The sequence below is a fragment of the Coturnix japonica genome, chromosome 3, assembly GCF_001577835.2.
Source record: "Coturnix japonica isolate 7356 chromosome 3, Coturnix japonica 2.1, whole genome shotgun sequence".
NCBI lineage: Eukaryota > Metazoa > Chordata > Aves > Galliformes > Phasianidae > Coturnix > Coturnix japonica.
The window spans coordinates 43,211,705-43,236,855 of NC_029518.1; the positions used below are offsets into that span (position 1 = coordinate 43,211,705).

At 42.3% G+C, this 25,151-nt stretch overlaps 1 protein-coding gene and 1 long non-coding RNA gene across 3 annotated transcripts in view; both read left to right on the forward strand.

Moving 5' to 3' along the window:
* Window positions 1-20,857, forward strand: part of LOC107311554 — a 45,585-nt gene extending 24,728 nt beyond the window's left edge. Inside the window, exons 9-15 of one of the 2 annotated variants that reach the window (XR_004306504.1) lie at window positions 11,124-11,276; window positions 11,783-11,909; window positions 13,773-13,823; window positions 16,019-16,272; window positions 16,447-17,489; window positions 17,612-17,702; window positions 19,063-20,857. This is a non-coding gene — a long non-coding RNA (uncharacterized LOC107311554). Of the gene's footprint in view, window positions 1-11,123; window positions 11,277-11,782; window positions 11,910-13,772; window positions 13,824-16,018; window positions 16,273-16,446; window positions 17,703-19,062 lie in introns of both variants that reach the window. The other variant, XR_004306503.1, reaches the window with a different exon arrangement.
* A 442-nt stretch (window positions 20,858-21,299) lies between these two features.
* The window catches only part of TAB2 (TGF-beta activated kinase 1 (MAP3K7) binding protein 2), a 56,159-nt gene continuing 52,307 nt past the window's right edge, over window positions 21,300-25,151 (forward strand). The window contains exon 1 of the mRNA XM_015858114.2: window positions 21,300-21,395. The gene's annotated coding sequence lies outside the window, so the exon portion shown is untranslated. The remainder of the gene's footprint in view (window positions 21,396-25,151) is intronic.

The following is a 25,151-nucleotide window of genomic DNA, read 5'->3' on the forward strand; positions in this document are numbered from 1 at the left end:
CCACATGGCAGTACTCAAAATTATTCATTATCTCTGGTTGTTGTTTTCTTTTCATCAGTTCTATCCCTTTTGTTGTAAAGAGTTCTCTTTAAACTTCTGTCAAATGTTAGCATTGGCCTAAAGCGTTTTGTTCAGTTGTGGGTTGTTTGAATAAAATTGGCTGTGATATAGGAACTTTTCTGTGAAAAACTGTTGGTAGCTTTTCCCTCCTTTTTTTGCTGAAACGGATTTCTCAGATACAAATTTTTGACTAGTTGTAAGAGAATGTCAAAGAAATGAAAACATTTGGGTCTGTTGACTCTTGCCAGCTCCTGCTGCTACTATTTATTTTCAGGTTATTACTTTACCATTTTTTTTATTAGTACTGCAATGGTGCCCGGAGCCCTCATGACCATAATGACTATGCCTTACAAACAGGACAGTGCTCGCAGCCCAAAGCTGATGAAGCTCAAGGAGTATCTGGGCAACGTTTTCAGACATAGGGTTTAAATATTTGGTGGCATTGCATGAAGCCAGGGATTGGACTTGATGGTCCTTGTGAGTCTCTTCCAACTGTGGACAATGTGGAGGGAGTGAAAGACTGATAAAACTGTAGTGAAAAGTCATAAGGAGACATATCTGGTGAGACTGGCAGAATGGCCTTCATCACATAATGCCCCTTCTGTGTTACTCAGGAGAAAAGCAGGCCCAGATAGTACACCAAATGTTGAGTCTGTGTTCCTTATAAATACAGAGTGGTTAGGAAGAACGTATGAGGAGGCTGGAGATACCCTTGATTAGAAGGCAACAGCTTAATACCTGATAAAGGAGTCAAGTGGAAAAGATGCAGGTGGGAGAGGTGTATGACTGACGAAGAGGGGGGCTGGTGACTTTGCTGTCAAAGAGAATGACTTGGAGGTCTTGGCTGTGAGCACCTGAAATAAGACTGTAAGTCTGAAGAATAAGGAAATGAAGGGCTGAGGAAGATCAGGCTGGTAGGGCACTGAAGCAAGTTGGGTTTGCAGAGATGTGTCAGCAGGGTAGTACTCAACCAGTCAGCACTAGAAATAGAAATAATTCTTTTAAAGGTAATGGATTTGGTTTGGCTTTCATTAGCTGAGGACAGTGAGGGGATGAAAGAAAATGATGATGGTCATGCTAGGGAGAGATCTGGAACATAACTCATCTCTACAACGTCTGACTCAGGCAGGGCTATGCAGCCAGGGATAAAACAGCCAGGGAAATAACTCCCTGCCTGCCTTGGTGCTGAGGCTGGGGACAGAAAATGAGTTATTAACTGCCACTATATGTCAGCAGTGGCATAACATTAATCTTCTACTGATCTAAGTTGATAGTAAGTAACAAGAACTGGTTGTGGCTTATTCAGTGTAAATTAAGGCAACAATGAATAAAATATCAGATACACAGTAAATGTTAATTAACACATTGGAGACACCGAGACAATTACTGGCAAACACGATTGTAATTGCTTAAATAATGTAGGAGTTGAAGAGCAGATGTAAATTAAGTTAAATGGATAGCCTCAGTGACAGAGATGGTTAACAGGTAGTAAAATCAGAGCACAGAAATGTGTTCTGCTGTGCACTGAGAGGACAACACAGGGATGACTAGGGAAGTAATGTAGCACTGCATATCAGACATTCTGTTTATAACATAGCCATTATTTCTACCTCCTTGTAAGAAAAATGTCAAATAAAACATCTGTATTCAGTCCATTAGAGAAATTGTATCAGCAAAATTCACTAGGGCAAGTCTGAAACACCATGGAAAATCATCATTCATTTTGAGGTAAAAATCTGCCTCTATACCTGCCATAGGAATGTGTTAAATACATTATTTGCAACAACCACTAATGCTATATTGAGGATGAAATCCAGGTAGGCTCAGTAATTTATAGCAAACAAGGGTGAAGTGGCATGTTAAACCCTTAGTTTGCTTACAGGATTCATGTTAGGAGCCTCATACAGAGAAGAATGCAATTTGTTGTAATACAATGGTTATATGCGTTTCTTGTGGCCGTTGGGAATTGTGCTGTAACAAAGAAAGAAAAGACTTTACCTGAAGTGTTGCTGTCACATGGCATTTGTGTGGCTGATAAACAGGAAAACATTTGCTCCACATCTTGGTGTAAGGCCATTGTGAAGCAATAAATGGTTTCTGAACCGGAATACAGTTGCTGCAGCATCTATTTTAAAGCTGAGCTCTGAAAAGTGGCATGTGAGATGGAATTCTTTTGTTCATTTTTGTTTGTTCACTCCTTCATCCCCTCCCAGTCTCTTGGCCTTTTTCATGAAATTTGCAGTTGCAGGAGGCAGACCTTTACCTCTGCAGCTACTGCTTTCTGCTGGCACTTGCCTGTGGTTCATGTGGCAGGGGTACATGAAGAACTGAGCCTCTGTGGGGGAGGTGCCACACTGAGCTCTGGAGCTTCATGCCCTCCCTCGGATGGGGGGGAGCTGCATCTTTAGGTCAGGTTTGAATTGAGTCCTTCCTCATCTGTGATCCTTCTAGCTTCTCTCATCTCCAAATACCTATTCCCTAGATTATGTTCTTCAGGGGCATAAGGTGTTATCTTTAAAAACTCTAGAGAGAAAGGATAAAGAGTTCTCTTCCTTCCATATAACATGGCATATTTGTCTTCCAAAATAAACCGTTCTCTGTATAATTCAGTTAAAAAGAGAGGAGAAAAGAAAAAATCTCTTCTAAAGACAGAATGAGTGAAAGTTCCTGCTTTGAAAAGCACATTTTACATTTGGCATTTTGGAAGGGATTTTTATTGTGCATTTTTCTGCTTAATTGTTTCATTTTCTTTCAGTGAAGAGGCATTAAAGGGAGGGCAATTAAGCCTGTGAACTAGTACCACTAATTACATTAAACATGGGAGAATTGAACTAGCAATTTCCCCCAGCTGTAGGCAGTTGGTGAACCAGGCAGTAAATCTACTGCCATCCGCCACAGAAAGAGCTGCTACCGTGTTTCCCTCCCCTCTGCCTTTGGATTTCTTTTGTTTTTAGCTGGGTATTTTAAATCCATGCCCTCATTCTGGATGTGATCCAAAAGCAGCCAATGGTTTCCTTCTTTGCAGTCCTTGACCAGGGTAAGGCCTTTGAGCATTAAGTATGCTTCAGAGAATGAGCACAAGGAGACTGTCAGGTACTGTGGAGCTTCTAGCACTGCAGAACTCAGAAAATAGGTCAGTCACCCCAGGAGGAGGAGAGAAAGAACTTGTTTTCCTTTCTGTCCTGTCAGTGTTGCTCCAAACCCAAAGGAAAACAACCATTTCCCACTGGCTGTATGGCTCACTGCTGTTCACAGTGTTGGCCATTTAATCTTTTTTCTTCCCTAAAGTTGGGGCTTCTGTTATGCTGTTTGGGTGCACAGGTGTGTGGAGAGGCCCAGAACAAGCTGATCCCCCAAGTACCCTTGTGCTGGGCGCTGCAGCACGCTGCTTCTACTGCTCCCAGCTCTACAGAAAGACCTCCTTTCTCTGCTCTGGCTTTAATTTCTTCATTAGTCCTACAAACAGGTTTGGTTTTTTTTTCTATTTTTTTTTTTCTCTCCTCTGCATTAAAAAAAAAAAAAAAAAAAAAAAAGGCTTTGCAAAAAAGAGGGCTTGTGCTTGGCATGTAGCAGAGTAACATGAGCATAATAAACAAGAGTGGCTGTCCCCATAAATAATAAAAGGAATGTTTCTCTTCACATGGCAGCTTTTCAGTGGAGAAAAGGCAGGGAATAGGTAGCGCTGCACTAATGTGCATGTCTCAAGCTCTAATCCCCATTTCTGTTGTTTTTTTTGGCAAGCCAGTAGCTGGTGAAGCAGGGCCACCTCTCTGTTTTGCATTCCCTTCTAGCTGTTATCTGATTTCTTATCTCTTGTACTTTGTGTCTGCTGGGAATGGCAAGGTTCCTTAGAAGCCCCACTGCATTTCTTTCCTCTGTTTGCTGTTCTCACAAAGATGGAGCCACGCTCCTCTGGTGATGAACTGGGACTTGTAATGCTATCTTGGAGGTGAAAATAGACCCTTCTCAGTCTAACGTGGCCCTGATTTATGTTCCTGCAGCAAAGGCGATGAGCGTGTGATACAAATGAATAACTGTATCACTGGAAAATGTTTCTGATGTTGTTTCAGCTGCTTATGTAAAAAATGCTTCGTTTTCCCACCATTAGCAATGTGATTTACAGGCACGTCAAAATTTCCCTTTTCTGGCCACTCAGCTTCAAACTTTGAATATATTGCAGTTGGCTTCGATCTGCAGAGCCATGTGTTAGCTACTGCAGTAGCTGAAATGCATGCAAATTATCCCTTTATTCTGGCGGAGGCTACAACATTAAAACAACAACAACAGAGAATGGCCTGTGCGGAGAGTATCATAAATAATTTAGCTTAAGTGAATGCTGAAATTAGTCAAGGCACCGCATTGCTTGGCTCCGAGAGGTCTATTTGCAGCCAGATATGTGGAGTGCCCTCTGGCCAAAGCTTAGCCTTTCAAAAATGGAAAGCAGGAAAAACAATATGATCTTCTTTTAAAGCAGTGCGCTGGAATGACCCGTGGGGTTAAATATACCTAGACAGTCCTCCGTGCCATAGTGATCTCAAGAGAAAACACCCTGCTTATAAGAACCACCAGCTAGGAAAGGAGATAACGAAGTGTGTGTGTGTATTATTGGCAAGTGCTCTGAATGGCAAGCAGGAGAGCTGCATGCAGTGTTATCTTGCATAATTATTGGGTCACCATACTGTAAATGAAGTGGTTGCTATACTTAGTGGCACTACTGTGCTGCGTGCCTGGCTGAGGGCCGAATCCAGCCCTGCCCCAAGCATTTAGGCTGAGAGCAAAGCTCCAGGCTGGGCCCTGCAACTCCACTGTTCCTAGGTCTCTGGGCAGTGACAGGCTACACCAGGGCCAGCTGTAGGGAGCAAGCCATGGTGGCTCCCAGAGCAGGAGACTGCCCTGATAGGCCATGATGCCTTTCTCTGGAGGGAGAGGGCTGGAGGAGAGAAAATGGGCTGTGAACAGAGCTGACAAAAGAATGGGAAATGAAAATAAGCTGAATGCTTCAGTTGGTTAAAGGGAGAATAAACCACTTAAGCTTTGGGAGATAGATACAAGAAGATATATTAAATTGAAAACTTGTGTAAAGAAAGCACTAGGAGAGATCACTGCACAACACTACCATGGCAAAGGACATGTCCCAGGATGCTACTGCAGTATGTTCTTCTAAATAACAGGCAAAAGTGGGATAGACGTTATGTTCTAATTGCCCTTAACCAGTGCTGCTCTTTTTTTTTCGAAATGGCCATGCCTGCAGGTATGGCATGACGCTGTCAGTTTTCTCTCTGACAAGTTTACAGTATAAGGGTGGATACAGTGACGTACTGAAGTGCAGGTTTGAGTTATGCTATCGTGTTGCCTGTCACATCACTAACACTTCTCAACTCCCAGGGAAACCCTCTAGGTTACTAGATCATAAGGACAGCTTACAAATGTGCCTGATAATTTAGACTTCAGTTCCAGTTTCATGGGAACCAGGTATAATGACAAACCCTAAATATGAAGGGTTTCCTGTATAGAAATCTATACTTGCTGGACAGCCACTGTGTCACTGCTGGTCAGTGCTCTTGAACAAGGCAATGGCTGTAAAGAGGGTTTCTGCTGCCCATCATGCTGCCCTGCCAGTGTCCATCATACAAACTCATGGTTACAAGGAGCGCTAATGCCCTCCCTGCAGAAACAGGTGTTGGTGAACATGTTTATTCACAACTTCCTCCCCCTTTCTTTCTTTCTTTCTTCTGAGAGATGGAATGAAATTACGTTTGTGACTTAAGCCTGCGCTGTGTGCATGCGAGGTAGGAGGAAAGAGTTATACGTTCAGCTACCTTTGTATATTTATTTGTTCAGCATGCTAGCTCTTGTGCAATTTGCTGGGAAGGAATGCCTGCAAAAATAAAGCCATGAGGTGGCTCAAATGGAAAAAAATCCCTGAGCTCTTTGAAAGCCGCCCCCCTGACTTCTGATTGAAGGGATCTGTAGAGTTTTTGACACGCTATAAATCTGTTTACAAAAAAAAAAAAAAAAAAAAAAAAACAAAAAAACAAAAAAAACCCAAACCTACAAAAGTCTATGCCAGCTCTAGTTTATAGAATATCAAGTACTATTAATCCACAGTAGATCCAAGACAAAATAAATGTTCAGCTGAGTTTTTGTGTCAAAACATGTATGGTATTAAAAAAAATACCATGCAACTCAATCCTAATAGAATGGGAAGATCCAAACTATTCCAACTCTTCTTCCACAAAACTTATCTGTAAACTTTGCATTTAAATGCAAACCCACCTCTTGGTCTGGCATATTCTTTTAATTTATTTGTTTTGCAACTTTAAATGTTTAACATATAAAGAGAACACTCCTCTCCTAGCATCTCTAGCCACCTCGAGAGTAGCTCATGCAAAGCCCTGAGTTTCACTGTGCCTCTAGAAAGGGAAAGCAAGCTGTAGTTCCACAGCCCCTTCTATCACACTGGTGCATTTCTTTCTCTCCTAAATTGTCTCTCTAAACTTTGGTGATGCACATGCGTGTTCGGTTTGTGGTATGGATGCATGTTGAGATTTATAAATTACTTGGGCACAAAATTTAACAAGATGAAAGCTTTCTTTATGAAGTCCTCGCTAGTATCAACAGATTAAGGTGACATTTTGCTACATTACTTGTTTTAATCCCATCTGCCAGTTGTTCATCTGCTTCCTAGGAACTGAGGCAGAATAATTTTCAGAATAGAAAATGTCCTCAGATATCAGCAATCCAGGAACACAAACTGGAGCCCTAGAGATGAAATCCAGCACCCAGGCATGTGAGTTTCTGTCATTCTCTGTGTGGTGCCTACTGAATTTTCCTGAACTTCTGCCTTCTGAATTTTCTTGAACACTTTCACACCTCGTTTTGCGTATGCATCCTTTGTGCACTCCAATAGAGGTAGAGCCATCTGCTTGTAAGGGTGATGTTCCCAGGCTATGCAGACACAAATGCTGCTTGGACATGGTGCCACTTACAGAAAAAAATATCTACGGCAATACTGAAGTGGAATTTAATGAGTCATTCTCAAAATACCCCATGCTTTCTAGCACCCAGGGAGACATTTCTAGTTCTCCTTCATCCCTTGAGTTCTGCTGCTACATGCTCAGGACAGCTGCTCCTTAACTCCATGTAGCATCTGCACTGCTGCTTCTATCCAACCCTATCACAAAAAACCCTTCACCAGCAAGATGTCTCTGGTCACTTGAGGGATTTGTGTCTCCATGAATACATTGAATTCAGCACACCAGTACCACAGTGTGTTGAATTTCCTCATGAATCTTCTTGTCTTTGGCCAGGAATGTGTCTGTTATAGTGCTAAAACTGACCTTTACCAGGAAATATAGAAGGCAAGAAGTTTTCTTCATTAATACAACAGTTCTGAACATGCCCATCCTGTGTGTTAGAGCATCTCTGCCCTGCCTGTACTGCATGCAAGTCTTTTGAACTCCCGTCCCCTCATCCTCGTGTTACCAGAGAGACAAGGAAATGAGGTGTTCATAAAACTACTATTATCCAGAGAAATGTGGGACAGAGAATGCCCAGCTGGTTTTTTATTAAATTGGCTTCCCAATTTAATATGGAGATTAAATGGAGAGGGACCAAATGCCACCAGTGACTATGTCCCAGAAAGGTTAGTGGGCTTCTCTATCTTTGCAGCTATTTACATGTGGGAACTGGAGCTGTGCTGCACTCTGTGGGGGAGCATCCGGAAAGCTCATTCTGCATGCATGAGCAGGGCAGGCTTTAAGGGGTCAGGGGCTGGAGATCTCTGAAGTAACAAAAGTTGCCCGAATTAAAAATGAGAAAACTTCACTGATAACCAGAACTTTACAAAGTTGCTTAAAACAGAAAGCCTGTGACCTGCTTTACTCTGCGCTCATGGGGAGTACTTGCTGGCCTTTTGTTTTTGGTTGTTTATTATTATTTATGTTTTCTAAATGAGGAGGCAAAGGAAACACTAAAATGAAGAGCAGGACTGAATCTTTCTACCATGCTACAATGCTTTGTTTATTCCTACATTTTATCACTGGAAACTTGATCATCTTTGCTGGCATTTTAGAGGCTCCACAGTTGCTCTGTTCTCAGCACTGCCTGATAACAGATTTGTGAAAATCCCTCTGTGCAAAAGAAAAGGGGGGTGGGCAGAAACAAACTTTTCACAGTGACTCAGAATTATCTCACTGGTAAGTTTAGAGACAAACTGCTTTTTAAAAGTCCCTGATGCCTTTGGAACAGACTGGGAGGGGGAGGAGGCAGTATTCATTTACATTGTAAAGTATTCCTTTTAAAACAGAGAGAAAGAAAGAAGTATTTAAAGGGGGAGAGAGGAACCTTGTGTTTTTCATAGCAACACTTCGCTTTCTACCAGTAGTTCTAGAATTTCCATCAGGCAGAAAAACAAATATCAAAGCTGCCAACCACAGAGATGAAAGAAAAAGCCAATGGAGAGAAACAGTTTTGCATTGGCTGTTTTTTTTCCCTTGCAAATAGTACAGCTATGACAAAATACCAATGCTCATCGACAGCATCGTCAAAGGTTAAAATTATAGCTAATGATAGAGTAGTGGTTTTCTGGCATGTTAAGGCCGCGTGGCACACAGATTTCTCACCATATTTGCAGTTTTCTTGTTCTTTCAACAGCAACAATCTTAAACCAATCCCACTGCCTTGTGATAACAACCAGTGTAAAGCAATTATTGTCTCGAGCTATGGTATAAACTAGGTTGGGAGCTCCTCTGTATACTTTGTTATCAGCCTGCTGGAGCAAATATAGCACTGTAGTATATAAAGAGTCATTAGTTCAAGTCAGGACTTGGGTGACTGAGCAGGTGGAAGTTATACATGTCAGATGGAGGAAGCTTAAAGCAATATTGAGTAGCAGTTACATAAACTCTGCTCCTCTAGAGAGGAGCAAGCTGCAGAGGGTAGGGGAGCCTGAAGTGGTCAGGAAAATCAGGTAATCCAGAGGCATAAAGCTTCCTCTTGACTGCTGTTGGACTAAGGTTTTATCAGCAAGTAGTTAATCAAGAAGTAACTTTATAAGGACTGAAGTGCTCACATTTGATTTAAAGTGGAATTTAGGCGCATAATTGTGGTATGCAAAACACCCAGCCTACCTGCTCGCCTGCTTCTCTGTCCAAATACATGGTAGTTCGCACCACAGCAGTAGGTTTCTCTCTCCTCACCATCAGTGAGTGAGATGTAGCATTTTTCCATTCGCTTAGCACTTCTGTTGTGAATCCCATTTGGAACTCCCACCTCTATGTGCCTGGCTATGCTATAATGGCCTCACAGGTTGGATGAGGAAGGTCCTACAAGAGAATCTGCTGCAGGGGAATGAGTAAGAAGATGCATAGGAATGAGTTGTTCTTTTTCCAGTTGAGGGGGACTCCATATCCAAATGGTCTCCTTTCTGGAGAGTTCTGTGGGCTACCATGCAAATGTTGCTGGTGAGAATATTGCCTGGGGGCTTCTAGTTTAAATAAGAGCCAACAATCATTTGAGGAAAGACTGAGCATGGAAATACAAATTAAAGTAACCAGGATATTGAAAGGACTGGTACTTCAGCACTTGAAATGGAATCCAAAACTGAAGATTTTGATTAAATAGATGACACGAGGTCAGACAGTGAGAAAAGGGCATAAACGGCAAATGCTGTGCCTATGATTGCAGTTGAATCTACTGTTCATATCTTACCTCTATGCAAAGGTTTTAAAGACTTAAGGAAATATAACTGACAACATCAAGAAAAACAAAAAATAAGATAAAATACAATGTGCTTTCAGAGTGGATTATGCCTTGCTCACACAGTACTTGTCTTTATTGACTAATCTCCTTCCTGAGCAGGAAAGCAGCAAATCCAAGCCAACTGGATGTCAATGAAATGTATCTGGGAAAACAAGAGTTAATGTCATGAAGCTGAAAATTAGTAGACAGAAATGGAAAGTGGCTAAGGGACCAATAAATGAAGAAACAAACAAAAACACCTGAAAAATGAGGGCATAGCACTGCTGTCAAAGTGAGGCAGAAAGGAGATATATTAGATAAAAATCAGTGCTGGCATAAGAGCAAAGTAGTATAAACCACCCTAACTAAACTTACACTGAAAACTTAAGAAGTTTTGAAACATCAGAGGAGTGTGGTCTGGAACAGGCATCCAGCTAGTATAATGAAGGCTGTGTTTCGAAACAGAACTGTGCAAACAAATTTGAGCTTGATAAATTATAGGCTACAAGGCTGACTCTGATAGCAGGGACCTGGTCTTGATGACCCAGGAGACCCTCTCTAATACTTTATATATAAATTTGGGATACAGGAGCTGGAATGCTTGAAGACCAGACTGATAATGCATGAGATGACTATCTCAAATAGCATTAAAGAATGAAGTGACTTGTTCTTTCATCACTTATTAGTCTGAGAGAAGAGGTTAAGGAGAGAGGTAGAGCTATTTTGAACAGTAAGAATTTGTAAAAACGCTTTCTTTTTTTCCATTAGTATTGACCAACACTTTGTTTGGAATGTATCTAAAATGGTGGTATTTTACACTAATACAGGGGTTGGTCTCAACTGTAAAATTTTGTGATAGGCTAGCAAAAATGGTCCCACCTTAATAACAAGGAGGGGGATTGTATCATCAGAATAGCGCATAATAAAATTAGTCCTGGGGAGGAACTCAAATAAGTGATGTAATCCAGTCCCCTTCTCACAAACTCTACCCTACAGCATTCCTGACAGATGTTTGTATGTTGACCTGTTGGTAGACATCTCCAAAGTTGGATGTATGTGAACTTCCCCAGAGGCTGCACTGCTTTTGCTGCACTCACTGCTAGAAAGCTTCACTTATGGTCTAACCACAATCCTCACAGCAACTGAAGTGTTTTGTTTGTTTTTTTAACAGTTGTCCCATATTTGAAGAATGTTTTTTTTTTTTTTATGCCTTCAGCCTTTATTTTTCTCTTGATCAAACAGTGCCAGTTCTTCCAACATTTCCCCCACTGGTTGCATTCTTTGACTTCTAATCCTTCCTTATCTCTCTTTCTTGATTTCAGTAAAACTGACCTAAATCCACACTGACCAGTGAAACCCAGTGCTGAGCAGCGCAAGATTAATTTCTGCATCTTGCTGACTTCAGTTATAAAGCCCCAAGTGACAGTGTTTACTTGGAAGTTCTTCCTGGTTTTAAAGAAGATCATCTCGTGAAGGTGAGAACAAGTGTCAGCCATGTGGCTTTAAAAAAAAGAACTGAAACAAGGCAGTGTGAATGATGACCAAGACCTGACTTCTAGTAGAAATGCTCTTAATAAGTCACAAATAAGAATACCAATTCTGTACAATTACAAGGCATATGTTTACAGTTTTAAAAGGAAACACAGAAGCACAAATAGCAAGGAATGCTGCTTGTTAATAAGTCTGAATCTAAGAGTTGTAAATCTTAACCAAGGCAGAGTGCCCTGGAAGAAATGAACCAGTAAACATCATTGAAGTTTAGCTTTTTTTGTTTTAACTATGTTGGAAGCTAAAGGAACTCTAATAATAGCTAGAATTTGATGTTATACAAGATAGAAATGTTGATCATATTATGGAAGAGAAAAAATGTTCACATACTGGAACATCTGTATTTTGAAATAATCTGGTGATCTCTTTGCCAGCTTTTGCTATTGGTGGGGTGGTGGTTTCTAGAGTGGAAGGGAGTTTTCTGTGTTTTCAGGCTGCTTTGTGTCAGATGTGTGCCCAACAGCTTGTGCTCCTCGTGTGCCTCCTTTCAGCATGAGTTTCCCTACTACGTGCTCAGGGACTTGCTCTGCTCTAACAGGAAGGACTGATCCTCTGCCCAGGTACTTGTGCAGCTCTTTGGGTATTGGAAAGGTTTTTCTACACACAGATTTGTTGGTTGCAAACCTATTTGTTGCTGTGCTGCCCTGCATGCTCACCTTTAAATTAAGACACTTACAGTTTCTGCAGAGTTAGGTAGATGGCACATTATTTGTGTTTGTTTCTTTGTTTGTTTTTCCTTAACATAGGAGGAAATAAATATTTCTCAGGTGAGCGTATTCCTACAGGAAAGAAAAGAATGGCAATCACAGTGCTCAAAATACGTCCTTATTAATATTATTTCAGATATAAGTCCAGACGGAACATTTTACTCAGTTCTTAGTCCAGGCTGTGCTCAGAGTAGCATCTTAAATGTGTATTTGAACACTCTAATTATCCTATCTGTATAATTAAAGGCAGGATACTGCATTGCCCCATGAAGAGGCAGGTTGATACTGATACTGGCACTCTTCTGTTTTTCAATAACCATGTTCGGGTTAATTTCAGTGCCTGGAGGTGATAGTAAAAGTATTTACCAAAGTAATATTATACATACTTTTCCTTAACATTTGTCTCAACTTCTGTTTCAAAATTACCTTCTTTTTAACACTTCTCTGTTATAAGATGCTTGCAGCAATTTCTAAGAAGTGTCGCAAAGCAACGTGAATAAAAAAGTCAGTCTTTGCCCAAATCTAACAATAGAAGTGTTCTTGATTCCAGTGAAACAACTTCACAAGAAAAATAGGTGTGCTACCTGCTACCCACCTCCTTTGTTGCAGTGCATTGCTTTTTAATGGGCGCTATTATTTTATTGCATCATCCGTGGCAGCACATCCTTTCATTTAAGCGCAGAATTACACACTGTGCTGCAACACCTACCCCCTCCCTTTTACAACATTTCTGTTTAATTCCATATTAAAGTGATACCGGATTATATTTCTTCATCATTACATTGCTCAAGAGTAAATGCATAGTTGTAATTTTCCTGTACAAGTCACCATACTTCTAAAAGAAACAGTTACGCTGCCTGGTTACACAGCCATGTGGTTCCTGTCAGTTCTTTCTTTGGTGCATTATTGAACCTGCAAACAGCAAACCTACACTTGCGATACAGTTATGAAAAATAACAGCAGCACACTGAGGGAGACAGGACTGTGACAAGTGAATTTTGACAAGTGAGTTGGGACATAATGAATGGCTTCTACGCTCCTAAGCCACAAATCAGGTAGATCAAATTAATGAGGTATCACAGGTGAAAGGAAACCTGTTCTTTTGGATGTGCTTTTTGTGTTTTTTCTCCCTCCTATGTATGTGGAGGAACTGTCATATGATAGGTAGAAACTAGGTTTAGAAGTACAAATTTAAACCCCAAATTTCCTAAGAGCACTAATCATGCTTTAAACACATTCACTACACAAATATTTATTGCTTTGGGAATGTACAGGTGTTTCCTTAATTTAACATACGTATTACCTTAATAGAGCTTCATTATTTGGAAGAAACTTTGCACAGTGCTGTAGCAATTACACACATATTAGAGCTATACAGGTAGACAAAACTGATTTCTTTAGCAGCTAAAAATAGATGTCTCTAAACAAACAGGAATCCCTCTCTAGTTATTGCTTGGGAGTATATTCTCTACCTTATCTAATGCAAACTACTGACTCTGTACAGTAGTCATTAATTCATTGAGTGGTTGTAATGCAAGTAAATCACATATTACTGTATTTTCATAAAACACAACATAAAAAGGTCAACCTCACTTTAAAGAACGATGTGTGTGTTTTTGAAGATGTGTGAGATTTCAGAATAGAAGTGTTAATCCTAAAAATAAAAGTGAAACTCCCAGCATAACAAATAAATACCAAAGTGTGTCTGTGCTGTAGGGCATCGAGGATCTACAAGCAAGCTGACCACAGGCTTACCAAAAAGAAAAGGTAACAAAAATAGTTTAAATCTTCTGGGTTCCTGAGGGTGATGGTCTTAGTAAGAAAAGACAGGTGACAGCTATTTTAATTGGTAACAGTTCAATGCATGTACAGATTTCAGATGACTGCCAGATCCTGCATTTTAGTAGCTGGGAAACTGAACTGGATGAGATCTCTTTGGTTCATTGAGCATCGTTCTGTAAAGCTGCAATAAGACTTTTTTTATTCCATTTTGAAACCAGTTTTCACCCCCCATTACTTCTGGGTGACTATTTCAGCACTTTGTTTCTGTGATTATAAACTTGTTTTTACTTTTTCTGCTTTAAAAGCAGCCTATTACTCAGTACCAGGACTGATTCTGACAAAGATTAACTGAAACAGGTAGGAGTTCTGCTTGCAGAAGGGCTGATGATTAAGCTTTAAAATATGCAGTACATTGGGAGAAAGCTCCCAAGCTGGAGACCTCAACCTGAAGGGAGTTTTTATGGACCCATTACTACAGCTATTTAAAAACACATCATAGAGTTAACTGTTGGTGAATCCAGCCTGTCCTTCTGGCTTTCCTGGTATGTGGGGCTGCTTTCTACATACAGGTTGTCTCCTCTTGGCTGAGCTGGCCTGCTTCAGCCAGCGCTAACCTTGATGCTGTCGTTAATAAGTCAAGTTTCCATTGTTATTGTGCAGCTTAGTTCATTTTCTGTGTAAGGACAGCAGTAAGAGGATGGTCTGTTAGTACAGCTGCTGGGAAGAGCCGATGAGCTACTGCAGAGTAAGCTGCAGTGGTGTAGCATTAAGTCAGCTCTGCTCCAAAGAGGACCAGGTAGCACTGTACTGTATGCCAAAGGAGCCCTATCTATACTAGGCTTCATACTTTGCACTGTTAGCAACAGAAAGTTTTAGCTGGGAAAAAAAAAAATAAAACCAACAAAAGCACCATCTAGAATTGTATCCATTATGTTTTTGCAAATGATCTAAGACCTTTTTAAAAGCCAGGCGTGCGGGACCAAATATTTAGAGAGGTTCTTACTGTTAAAAATAAATACGCATCAGTGCATTGCACATACAAGAGAATTAGTTAGCTGACTTTTATTGTGTATATATACAATAATATGATTTACTTGTTGAGTAAATCATTTGAATGAGCAAGTTGAGGTGCAAGCCTGCAGTGAAACTCAGTGCTTAGAAAGCTTGGCCTCCTGTCTGTCTGTCCCTTTCTCTGGGGAATGCAGATGTAACTCTGGAGCAGGCAGACTGTCACAAAGCATTGGAAAAACTGCTTTTGACACCTGCACTTAGAAAAACATGGTTTTCCTTAGTGTGAATGTTAGTTTGCTCTTAGGGATGCAAGGATTCGAGAAACGTTTTTCATCGAATTAAGAAAAATGAAGGCGCTTCTGTAGCAGACTAATTAGATATCTATCTAAAATAAATGTTTTTTTTAACGCCTGATTTCTTTTTTAAATACATAAATACCAGCTAGTGGTTTAAAGCTCCTGTCGTTGTGAATGGCTCTGCTGTCCCCCACTGCAAGCTACGTTTTTATTACTTCTTCCCAACAAATTTAGTTTGCTGACATGGGCTCTAATCCAATGAAGTGTTAAAACATATGCTTAATTTTAAGCGTGCAAGTAAAACCAACAGCACAGATTTAAGCACAAACTTGTGTTAGGCCCAGCTGGGGCTATAATTTCTGGGTTACAGTCTTGAGGATTGTGTGCTTTCCTTAGAATAGACACCCTCCTGAAGGAAAAAGGAAGACTGTCGTGCTTTTTTCAAGGTATTATGTTACTTATCAGAAGATCTTGCAAAGAAATGCACAAGCAAGGAAATGCTGCAATTTTTAGATGTTTATGAATTCTTTAAAATATGAAAGTTATGCAATCCTATGAAAATTCCCATAATTCTCCTCCTCAGCCTCTGCATGTTATTGTAGTGGCTGAGCACATCAGAGGCATGAGCTGTTTGTTTCATGAATGACCAGCCAGCTGCCTCGGGAATTCCTCCTGATAACTCTCACATAGAGAAAGCCTTGTTTTTTGCATGGGATCTTCTAGCCAGATTGAGTATTTGAGCTAAGAAAAGGGGTGATCTTCCTTACTTCTAGTGAGCTGGTGAAGAGTTAGAAGTTCACTATTTCTTAATAATTCACTCAGTGATACTGAAACGTTTTTAATTGTGGATATAAACAAGTGATCTTTTCTTAGGGAAGGTAAAAGCTTCAGAAATGATGAGTGAATCACAGCTCAGATGGAACCTGAAAGTCACAGAGGTCAAACAGGAATTTGGTGATTTTGATGTAGAGAACGGAGGACAGCTGGCTGCACAGTGAACTGGGTTCCTGTGATTTTCCCTCCTGCTGGCGGTCTCAGGCAGACCTAGGACAGAGTGGACCTGCAATCCGAGCTGCCTTCTCCTTACAAGGGCTTGCATGAGATCTGGGATGAAACAAACTGCTGCGGTATGTATATAAGTTTACATGAGTGATTCCATTTCATTACACTGGTGAGTTTTCTGCAGAAATGGTAAAGCCAGTGCTTCCCTACAGTGAAATAGACTGCTTCTAATATACACCAACATTAGAAACTCCAAGTTACCTTATTTTTTCTCTTTTTTTTTTTTTTTTTCAATGCAGGATGGCTTAAAGGCTTTGTGTGTTCCATTTGTACCATGCAAGTTGTCAAGCACCACAGCTGAACGGAAGAAAGAATGTGGGGAATCTCTGCTAAGCTTTACTTTTACATACTTAATAGCAGGCACAGGATTTGTTCAGAGTTTTATTATCGGGTGAGGAGTTAAGGTAATTACAGCAGTGAGGCAGAAGGCCAAAAGATGATGAAGTCTAATACCAGGAACCATTTAGGTTTAGAGTGTACTGCGGGTTATTTTTTAAAATATACTAGCCACCTACTGATGACCTCCTCCTGGGGAAACTTAAACACAATTTAATTATTGCACCTCGTGTGTTAACATTTACAATAAGAGTAAGGGCACTGCAGTTTACACTCTAGGGCTCACATTTACACAGTGTGTAAAGAAAAGGGATTTGGCTGAAGTCAGTGAGAAAGAAGAGGTTAAAATCAGTAGCCAGAAAAGGAAAGAGCTGTAAGGTATTCTGCATGTTTGTTTACTATGCAAATAGTCAGAACTTATTTGAAACTGGAATGGGAAGGTCATTTATTTGGACTTCAAGGTAGGTTTCTTGCAAGTTATACATGTTCAGAAGACCATTCTTTGCCTCAGATTTCAACACAGTGTAAACTACAAGGAAGTGGTTGAGAGGAATACCTACTAAGGATGCACACTAGAAAGAGACTAGGTGTTTTGCTGAATTAAGACACTAAAGAGATCTGTTATTATACAAATTGTAAGAAAAACAGGAATGTATTTTTTATCGTTGTTTTTTACTGAAATTCCCACAAATGGTAGGAAATGGTAGAGTGTGTGGGAACTGCTGAGTCACAGCCTGAATCACTGATTGAGCTCCTGAGGAAAGGACCTGGTCAGCCCTGGGAGCACAGGTGAAGGCAATTCAGCTGTGTGACCAGAAGGGGTGGAGCCTGGCTGCACCTCTCTTAGACCTCGTTTAAGGGCTGACTGCCACTGGGGAAGGATCTCTTTCTGGAGATCCCTTATCAGTGAAGCTTTCCCCTTTGAACCTGAAATCTTCTGGCACAGGTGAGCAATCTTCTTTCCTCTCTTTATAGCACCTTTCTATTGTGCTGGTCCTTCCATCATCACATCTTTGTTGTAATGCCTTTCCCATTGTTTTGATCTGTCCAATTGCTACATGGGCTTAGGAAAGAACACTACTGGTATTTTTTTCTGGAGCCTCAGATGATCTTGGCTTTTTATATCAGCATGTAATCAACAGATATTTTCCAAAGAGAGGTATGTGTTAATATTAAATAATACCAAATGTGTCCTACCTAGTTGTAGTGACTCAGCTGTATGTCGCGTGAATTAATACGGCTTTTTATTCATACTTTTTGTATTCTCTTATTCAGTCTCAAAAAAAGGTATTGTTGTGTCTCAGTTTAAAGCATAGCCTACTATTATGCTCCACTGTACCACGGCTCGCTAAGCTTCTAAAACTGAAAGGCCAGGGTAGACTGCCTCTCAATAGATTTCCCCTAAGCAGAGGCCTTCCTTATCCAAATCTTGTGAGGCTGCTAGAACTCATGAACCTCTTAATCACATCCTTATCTCAAATGTCATGTCTGCTCTGTACACCTAAATAGATGAGCTGTGAGAAAGCAAAAAAGCTGGTGCTATCTTGAAGAAAGGAAGGGAGCGACCTAGAAAACCGGGGGAGTCTCAACAGTGATAGCACAGCTGTATAAGTGCTGCGGGTTGACAAGGAGAACATCAGGGGACAACAGCTTTTCCCAAAGGCGTGCACACGTGCAACCCAATCACATAGAGTTTGTTATAATCTTTGAATAACTTGAGCTGAAATACAATTATTATTATTATTATTATTATTATTATTATTATTATTATTATTATTATTATTATTGTTATTATTATTACTATTATTATTATTATTTAATAATATATAATATTATTAATATATAATTGTATATATAAATATATAATAATATATATTAATATATTAATGTATATATTAATATATAATAATATAATATAATATAATATAATAATAATAATCAAAATGTTTTCTTCTACTTGAATGATCATACTTGTTTTATTAGGATTTTTCATACATTCTGGGCCCCTAAGGCTATTTCTGATTTAAGAAGAAGGTGGTTTGGGTTTTGTTTCATTTTAAACCAGACTTAGGATTACTATGCCATTTATAACAGAAGGAAAAGAAACTAAATTAGAGTATTGACACTAGAGTTTCCAATACACCCCTCCAAGAAAATATGGGTAAATGGACAAATCAAACACCAGAAAAAAAAATTGGTGGGGGATTTTTCTGAAGTTTTATGTAGTATGAGCATGAAGATGGTACACGGGACAGACAAACTCTGGGAACCTTCACTTGAGCAAACCAGCGCTGTGCTTGACTACAGCTTTGGCTTTGTGCTGATGCTCTGTGGCTGAATTCCCTTTCAAATCCAGCAAAACCCATTTCTGTACATCAGCCTGGGCAAGTTCTTTTACAGCAACACACAGCTAATAATGTCTAGATAGAGCAGAAAAAAGCACAACACGTGAGTTTTGTGAAATAAGGTGAATTGCTGTGTTTCCTTGTCATGTTAGTAATATCTGATTGTCTTTCTAGAGGAAGCTGCAGATGCAACTTCAGACTGTGGGCAGCTGCATACACCTCAGTGATGACCGAAGCCGTAATTTACATCATTCTAGGAGTTGCACCCTGATTTTAACACTAGCTTTATCCTCCTACTTCTTGTTACAGATACACAGAAAAACTGTTATTTCTGAATATTGATATACAGGAAAGTTGTTGTTGTTTTTTTTTAAATACAGCATTATTTGCCTTTGGGAAGGTGTTAAAAATGATTTAAATTAGCTGCAATAGAGAAGAGCAGTTTTAGCAGCAGGCCCACGTACAGATGTAATGCGAACAGAGTCTGGGAAGAAGAGGAAAAAAGAGCAGCTCAATCACACATCCCAGTGCATAAGCACTGCAGCAAATAGTGCTGATGGAGTTGTGAGACGTGATGGGCTTTTGCTTTCCCATGGCAAATCCCTGTTTTAACAACAGCAGGCAAAAAGGGTCAAATATTTACCTTGGTATTTAGCAAAATAAACTCAATTTCTGAAGCAGAAGACTTATTAATTTAAGGATGTGATCACATCTGTCTGAAAGGTCAGGTACTGCTTAGCAGTTTGAAACAGTTGTGCTGGAAGGGCTGACGGCAGTATGAATATCGTGACTGTCTACAGCACGAGTTGCAGGAGAAGTGCTTAATGTAGATGTGCAATTACAGTGGATCAACCCAGGTACAGCTCTTTGTGATCAGACATTTCCATTGTGTCTTTCTTCTAGATACCCCGCTGCCCAATATTGCAAGAGATTACGCTCAGTTCTTGTTGGTTTGGGGGGTGGGTATTTTTTTGTTTACTGTTATCCAAATCATGTCTGAAATCAGTTGATTCCCACCTATTATTATTGTTAGTTTGTCATTTCACCAATGTCAATTGGCCAATCTCTCAACTGGCGTCCCATGAAGAAACCAGAGCCCTTTCTCATCACACCGCTACAAAGGCTAGCACAGCTTTTAAGGGGAGAGAGATGGTTTAGAATGGTGGCAGCTCAGCAGTTTCACAGCTCCTTTCCATATGCTGGAAGGCACTGGGAATCACTTGGAATCAGAACTACAGCACTGTACTGATTTCTGTACTGTTGCGGTATCTCGGAGCGATGACGGGAGTCACGTACTTCGCGTGAAGCATCCAGTTAAGAGCTGGCACCAAAATTTCCGACAGAAAACGCCAGTCTCTCCTCTCTCAGTAGAACTGTTCCAACGCAGAGGGGCTCTCCTCAAACCCAGCCTTCCACTGTTCTTTCCCCCCTCCCTCAGCTCCCCGTTCCCAGCCGGGCGGTCCCCCGCGATGCGCTGAGGCGGCCGGTCACACCCCGCTCGTGCCGTGGGGCGGAGCGGGCTCCTCCCCTCCTCTCGTTCTGCCCAGCCCCGTCCGCTTTACGCGGCCCGTCCCCCGTGCGGGGCGGTGGCGGCTGAGGCCCGTCCCCCCATCGTGGCGTCCCGCCCCCTCCCCTCTCGCGCGGGCGCCGCATCCCGTTAGCGCTCGGGGCTCGGTCTCGCGATGCTGGCCCGTCGCCGCCGCCGCCATATTGTGACACTATTTTGATTTGGAGCGCAGCGAGCGGGGGGAGGGGGGGCCGGGAGCGACGCGGAGCCGCGGCGGTTCCGGCGGAGGACGGGAGCGGCGCCGCAGACACTCAGCCACCCCCGGCCTCCCCGCTTCTCCCGCTCTGCGGCCACGGCACGGACCCCCCCCTCCCTTCTCCCCTCCTCCTTCTCCTCGGCCGCCTTCTCCTCCTCCCTCCCCCCCCCGCGGCGGAACGGCGGCGGCGGGAGGTTGCGGAGCGGCGGCGGAGCGGCTCGGAGCGGCGGGGTCCCCCCTGCCGGGAGGCGGCGGCGGCGGCGCCGGTGGCGGCGGCGGTAGTGGCGGCGGCTGCCGTGGTGGGGGAGGCGGCGGCGGAGGAGGAGGAGGAGGCGGAGGAGGAGGAGGCGGAGAGGCGGCGGCAGGGTAAGGCAGACCCCGCCGTGGCGGGCCCGTCGGCGGCTCCGAGGGGCCGGTTTCGCCGAGGGGCCGCTCCCTTCCCCGGGGGGCTGCGGGGAGCGGTGCGGGGCGGCCCGGCCCCGCAGGCCCGAGGCTCCGAGGCGGCCCCGAGTCCCGCGGCGAGGCCGGGGCGGGCCTCGGTGCGGGGAGGGGGCGGCGGGCGCCCCGCATCGCGGCGGGCGGGGGGAGCCCGGCCTCCCGGAGGAGGGGGAGGGAGACAGGGAGTCGCGGGGCGGCAGCGGGAGGTGGAAACTTTTTCCTTGGCGAGCCGGGAGGAATCCGCTCCGCGTGTCGCCCCCCGCGGCTGCGGGAGCCCCGCGTGCGTGGCGGGGCGGCAGGTGACAGGTGCGCGGCTGCGGGGCGAGGCCCCGCCATTTGGGGCTCAGCCTCGGGTCCAAGTGCGGGGTCTGCGAGCTCCGAGGCCTTATATAGTCCACCTCCGGTTTCCATTATTCAACTCGGTTTAATTGTTCGGAAGGAATTCTCGAAACGATTCTTGTAAGAGGGATTTGCGAGACGAGAGATGAGTCCGGTTGGCTTTTTCTCTTGTGTTGTCCCCCCACGAGAGTTAGGGAGGCGGCGAGGAGGTGTGTAGCGCTCGCTCTCATTCATTGAGAGGCCGTGTCGGTGGTCTGAGCGCCCCGTCCCGTTCGCTGCCGGGCGGCCTGCAGGGCAGGGCCTCGTGTTCTTTGTGCTGGGCAGCTCGGCGTACCCTGCGCTGTGCCCGAGGCGCGGAGGTGTTTCCGTGCTGGTGACAGCGAGTACGTGCCTGCGAGCCCCAGAAACGCTTCCCTGCGAGGAGTGGGTCTCGGGTTCGGTTTGTGATCCTTAGTTTTAGGGTTTTTGATAGGGAGTGAAAAAAGCTCTGGCTGAGGCTCGTCTGTAGAGAGCTGAAAATGGTGTTGCACATCATTTTCATTGTAGAGATACGTGAAAGGTAAATGCTAAGGTCATTCTTTGGGACTTCTGAACTTGTTTTCCACCGTTACGTTACCCACGTTAACCGTGGACGTTAGAGTTGTGCTGTGTGTGCATACAGCGGGGTGAGCTAGCTGCTATGTCAGTAGCATGGCCACGAATTGCTGAAATTGGGAATCATTTTCAGCTTACGCAGTGATTTACTGGCTAAGCACGCATTTGCGTTTTATATTGATATCTCAATAATTTGTTCTTTCACTGTGTTGTTGTAACTGGGCACAATCAAAACTCAAAATTCTGATCTTGGCAAGAGGGAAGTTCCACTGACAGATTAGGAGACATACGTGTCATCAGCTTCAGTAAGTTCTGCTCTGCAATTTAAACAAGACTTTAGTCAGTGTAACTATTGGAGTTACTCACGTATTTAACTTACGGAGACTCAGAGTAGATTATCCTTTGACCTGTGCTGCAGCTGAGCTGGTTGTTGGTTTCTTTTCTAAGCTGGGAAGACCTTGGTCATTGTTTCTCACGCTGCTTCATGGGAGAACCTGTGGAAGGGGAGGGGGAGAAAAGCTGATGGAGGAGGTACTTGGAGTTTGGGTAATCCTAATGTTGTGACTGAAGGATGATTGATAAAGCATCCTTCACATCATTACCTGTGTGGGCAGTGCCATCTTCTTGATGCGCTACCCTTGCTCTTGTGAAATGTAAAGCATTTCCCATCCCAAGAGGTATTAATGGGTTCTTCTCTGTTCCTCTAAATACATTGGTATGAATGGACTTCTTGGAAATGGACGTTCTTCCATTACACTGTCCTGGTAGAAATTTCTCATCCAGTGATAGGATGGAAGGAAGCAGCAGTTTTTTCTGATTATGGCATTGCTTCATAGACCGAGATGCTGTGTTGTTTCATAAGGGTTTCGTGAATAACTAGTAGGCTTTTCAAGCCTAGTACAATCAAACCTGTCATCTGTTGAAGAGATTATTTTCTGCAAACCTATATATTCTTTTTTCTTTTTTGCTAGGGAGCTTTAAGTGCTTTTGGCAAACGTTCTTTGTGAGAGCAAGTACTTTGAAACATAAAACTAGATTGTTCTTCATCCTATGGCACGTTCCTCCCTCTTACCGTGATCTCTGGTTGGAAAGGCTGGAAGAAATAAGTTGGTCAGCTGTGACCTCGAGTTTATAAAATGACTGTAAATTTAGGATTGGGGGGATCAGGCTGATCTTTTCTGAAGCGTTGCAGGCGGAATGCTGAATGATGTTGCTGTTGGTGCTTTTACAGGAAACAGAACAAAAATTCCAGTGATTCAGAACTGGATTTTTTTAAAGCTATACTCAAAACTCAAATATTTAAATGATTGAAGCGAAAGTTAACTTTTTTTTCCACTAGTGTGTACAGTGATTCAGGTTTTGCATTTTTCTCTCTTCGATTGCATAGTAGATTGTCTCAACTGGAAAAGCATATACTTTGTAGTTCAAAGGGGAAAAGTAATGGTGGCTGCTCCAGGACACCTTGAATTCTGATTAACAAACTAATCCTGATGGGATTCCCCAGACTTAAATTCAGCTGCGAGTGAGAAAGCTGTCGATTCACAGTTGGGTAAAGTTTTTGATTAAACTCATAATTGCAGTAGGAAGTTTCGTTATAATAGTTGCTTCAGTTTCTCCCTCTCTTAATTACGCTTACCAGAAAAAACACTGTGATAAGGTTAACGCTGTCCCTAACAAAGCTTTCGGAAGACCTTTTTATTATAATTGGGGTAGAATGACAAACCTATTGTTGCTGACTTGATCAAGCTTAAGGTTTTCTGAATGCTATACAGATGTGTAGAGTTCCTTCTAGCTTCGTGTCAGGCTGCCTTTGGATTTTGGTGTTTCTCTATTAGTGATAGTCAGATTTTGGTGAAACTGAGTGAAATAGCCAGACGTGATTGAAGTTGAGAGTTGTGTGTGGTGTGTACACGGGATCTGGTTATTCTTGGAACACGTCCGTCCTAGAATGAAATGATCTAAAGAGATGCAGTTAAGGTGAATTAAATAGCTAATATTTTTAGAACGTTTAAGGTGTCTTTTGGTGACAAGAAGTTGAGTATTAGTTATAGTAGCATGCTAAGTAGTTCTGTTTAAATTAATATCTGGTAGAATTTTCGCAAAAATAATTGTTTTAAAAGCACCGTTTTCTAGCAGAATGCTGTGTCTGGTCAAATATTGTGCCATTATGGAAAATAGCTCTTTGCTATTCTGAACAGAAAGAATCCAAGATCAAATTTTGCAGTGCCTAATAATGTGTGGTTTAAAGCTCACTCAGATCCTGGTTGCGCTATGAGCGGTTATTAGTTTCTCCTTGATTTAAATATCAGTGTTTTAGAAGGGTTGTAAAACTTGTATTCCTTTCAGCATTTAGAAGGATGTTGACTTAGACGTACACACTAGTTTGAAAACAACAACAGAAAAACAACATACATTTCTGTTACAGGTTGCACGTAGTAGTTCTTAAAGCATTAAAGAAAGAAGTGTGTGCTCTTTAGTCATTAAATTGTTGGGTTTGCTAGAATTTACAAACAAGAAAAAGAACAGAGCTGCTATACATGCTCAGTACTTTTATGATGTTCTTAAGTTGGCCTTCGAGTGTTTATCTAAAGCTTGTTTCAGATTTAACACACTGTGGTGTTACAGGGACTGGTTGGGCTGCTGGGGCTGCCAGTGGGAAGGCACATTTCCACGTGTGTTCTATCCTCATCAAAGGTACTTATTTGAGTTTCGTTTCTCTGCAGAGCTTCCAGTTTTCACAGAGCCTGTAAAGGCATTTTTTAATCTTTGAGACATTTTATATCACAGAATCACAGAATTATCAAGGTTGGAAAAGACCTAGAAGATCATCCATTCCAACCATTACCAATACTTCCCAGTTAAATCATATCCCTCAACACAACATCCAAACATTTCTTGAACACTCCCATGGTCGGTGACTCCACCACCTCCCTGGGCAGTGCATTCCAGTGCCTGACTACCCTTTATGAGAAGTAATACTTGCTAATGTCCAGCCTGAATCTGCCCTGCCGCAGCTTGGAACCATTCCCTCTAGTTCTATCGCTATATCTCCTTTAAGATGTCTTTGAAATGGTCAAATGACACAAATTGTTATTAAAAGGACAACTAGAACATATAAAACTGTCTTCC